Raw genomic sequence first — 3675 nt, 5'->3', positions numbered from 1 at the left:
CAATTTAACATAACTCAGGAGAAGGAAATCTTTTCTATAATTATTATAATTTGGTCCTTTAAAAAACTAATATCTTCTTACCTGCTTCTTAAACATTTATTGAGGTTCTTCTGTGTGCTACTCATTGTGTGTGTGTATGTGTGTGTCTTCTTTTATACGATGTTTTTGATTTATACATGTGTATCAGTAGTTCTTTCTTTTATATTGCTGAGTAGTATTTTAGGACTTAACTACAATTTTTTAAGAACAACAAACACCTTTATTATCTGAGATAAGATAAGAGGGAGGACGATTTATTTGCCTTTCTAGGCCTTGATTTTCCTCAGGTACAACTCCAGCTCCTTGCCCTCCAGCACATGGCCATCTGCTTGGCCACAGTGGTCTGGTCTTAGAGCGATGCATGCAAGCAGCTTGCCCCGCTGGAAGTCCTCCTCTAGAAGGCTGCTGATTTTGGCATTCTTTTTCCTTTCATCATATTTCTTCTGAATTGTCTTTGATCGATTTTTGTTTAAACTCTCTTTCTCCCCAGGAGTCAGCTTGGTCCCCTTCTTGCAGTGGAGGGGCAGTGCCCAGTGGGACTCATACCACTGTCAGTTGGTACAGTGCGCTGGCAATGAGCATGATGCAGTTTTTTACGAGGGTCTCGGTGAGGACCAGTTTGTTGGACTCATATAGACATGAATAATTCTTGTTTTGCATGTACAATACTCAAAGCCCCAGGAGAAGTTGCCCACGTTCAGCCTCAAGGCACAGTACTTCTTGCTGCTTGCCCGCACACAGACTATGTGTATGTGACCGGAAACCAAGCTTGGTGTTGGCAGCAGGGCCAACGCTAAGCTCATATTTTCACTTCTTGTGGTAGGGTTTTCTCTTGCCTCCAGTTTTGAAGTACTTGTGCCAGTTGTCCCAAGAGATGCCCATGATTCAGTCCCGGCTGGAAAGAGGACTATATTGCAATTTATTTATCCATTTTCTTATTTATGAACATTTGTGTTATTTCCAGTTTGGGACTATTATAACTAAGGCTACCTATGAGCATTCTTATACAATTTTATGAATATTTGTCTTCATTTCTCTTTGGACATACTTAAGAATGAAATTGCTGGGTCATTGGCTAAATGTATATTTAACCTTATTAAAAACTGCCAAACAGTCCTGGGCAGGTGGCTCAGTTGGTTGGAGTGTCATCCTGTGCACCAAAAAGGTTTTAGGTTCGTTTCCTGTTGGGGCACATACCTAGGTTGTGGGTTTGATTCCAGTTGGGCACGTATGGGAGGCAACTGATTGATGTTTCTCTCTTTCTCTCTCTCTTTCTCTCTCTCTCTCACTCTCTCTGTCCCCTCCTCTCTCTCTAAAAGCAATAAAAACATACCCTCGGGTGAGGATTTAAAAAAACAACAACTGCCAAACAATTCTGTAACATGGTTCTATCATTTAACACTCCCACAAGCAATGTGTGAGAGTTCCAGTTTTTTCCACATCTTCACCAACACTTGGTATTGTTAGTCTTTTTTAGCCCTTCTAGTAGATGTGAAATGGCATCTCCTTATGGTTTGGGTTTTTAAAAAATATATCTTTATTGATTTCATAGAGAGGAAGGGAGAGGGAGAGAAAGAGAGAAACATCAACGATGGGAGAGTCGTCATTGATTGGCTGTCTCCTGCAATCCCCTGACAGGGGATCAAGGCCGCATCCCGGGCATGTGCCCTGACCGGGAATCAAACTGCAATCTCCTGGATCGTAGGTCCAAGTTCAACCGCTGAGCCACACCCGGCTGGGCATCTCCTTATGGTTTTAATTTGCATTTCCCTGATGATTATAGATGTTGACATTGTCACAGGTTGTGTTCCTTTGAAAGCCAACTCTGAGAGGGAGATTAGTGGGCAGGAGGTTTTTTAGGGAATAAGCTTTGGCTCAACGCCTGTGAAAGAAAAGAGACAGAAGCACAACTGGGCAGAGGCAGAAATTAAATTGTGATGTAGTTTCAAAGGCCTCAGCTGACCCTACAGAGAGCACTGAAACTGGGGTGACCCTTCAAAGAAAAAGTAAATCTTGACTCTCTCAAGATGAAACCAAAGGGAGATTACATTAATAAGACATAGCAAAGCTTCTCAAAAATCCTCTCTTCTCCCTCTTTCTCAATGCCTCACACATAGGACAATTATTTGAAGCCTCTCTCCCAACTAGCACGCTTTCTCCTGTTTCCTCCCTTCCCTTCCTTTTCCTATCATCTCTTCCTTCCCCAACCCCAAATATTCTGATAAAATTCGTCTCACTTTCCTGTAAACATCTGTCTTTTTCCATGTAAATTAAATTAAAGCTGTATTTCATTTTCTCCAGGACCCAATCCCCTCATTTTACTGATCTAGTAGCAAAACATTCTTCTTGCCTTATAGGAGAAGGAAGGTTGTGAAAACTCATATTTACTATATTTCTTCTTATCATATCAAGAACAGACTTAGAGATAGAGACATAGGTCTTTTCCCCCCTACATTTGATTGTTTCCTTAGGCTAAATATCGAGAAGTAAAACTCTGGATCAAAGAGTATGAACATTTTTTAAGGCTCTTGATACACATTGTCAAACTCACCTTCAGAAGTGTACCAATTTACAGTTTATACTCCTTTGAGCAATATATAAGGATATCTGCTTCCACACCCTCCAGCATTGCTAGCTTCGTTTTCTTTTCATCTTCATCTGGTAAATGAAAGTGGTACCTCATTGCTGTTTATTTCCCATCTCCTTGATTTCTGGTTAGGAAGAATTTTCTCCCTCTCTCATTTTGGCCATATTTATTGCTTTGGTGAATTGCTGTACACTTTATACTAAGCATTGTTTCACTTATTCCCCCAAGTACTACACGGAATAGATGTTATTATTTTCATTTTGGAAAACTGAGAAATGCATGGATTAAATGACCTGCCTGGGATGTCAGTGGCTAGTAAATGGCAGAGCCAGTGCCAGAACTCAGGACGGGCACTCTTTCCTCCTCACTGCTCTGTCTTCCCATGATCTCTTTTTGTCAACTCCAGGGCCAATGTAACCTAACCCAAAGAGTGGAACAAGACAAGGAGGAACAGAGCTTGAGTTCCTATTTCGCTCAGCCCTAGCAGATGGTGGGTAGCACGGCCCACTCAAGAGCAGATGAGTTTCCATCACCTGTTTCACTTAAATATCAAGAACTATTAAAAGACATTATTTTCTCTCGATGATCTTCAGAATCTCCTGACTTTCCAATAGTGCCACCCAAATCCTTTCTCTGTCTCTGGAACCTGTCAGTGCTTTAGTTTCTTCATCTATAAAATTAGGTGTTGGAGTAAATTATATAAATGTCAAATCACTATGTTGTGCACCTGAAATGAATAGCATATTATATGGCAACTATAATTGAAAAATACATTTTTTAAAAAGGAAGAAAAAATTAGATGTATTAGATACTCTTTGAAGTTCTCTCTAGCTCTTGAATTGTTTTTTTCTACTAATTTCCATAGAAAAAGTTATTATACTTGCATCCATCAGCTTTGGCCAATGAGGGCTGCAGTCCACAGTTTGTGAAGTTTAGAAAATTCCCCTTAAAAATGCTTTTCCCTTTCTTACATACCTTTCCATCCTTCTCACTGCCCTTCCCCCTTGACATTATTTTCCAGAGGATCTCTTCTCCCAACCCCACTCCCT

At 40.5% G+C, this 3675-nt stretch overlaps 1 pseudogene; it reads right to left on the bottom strand.

The window, feature by feature from the left end:
- Nucleotides 1-305: 305 nt before the first annotated feature.
- Nucleotides 306-921, bottom strand: LOC107528976 (small ribosomal subunit protein eS8 pseudogene; annotated as a pseudogene).
- Nucleotides 922-3675: the final 2754 nt, after the last annotated feature.

Source organism: Miniopterus natalensis, chromosome 17 (assembly GCF_054644295.1).
Source record: "Miniopterus natalensis isolate mMinNat1 chromosome 17, mMinNat1.hap1, whole genome shotgun sequence".
NCBI classification, from domain to species: domain Eukaryota; kingdom Metazoa; phylum Chordata; class Mammalia; order Chiroptera; family Miniopteridae; genus Miniopterus; species Miniopterus natalensis.
Note: the sequence above shows the minus strand (reverse complement) of the source record. Positions and strands in the feature narration are given on the sequence as shown.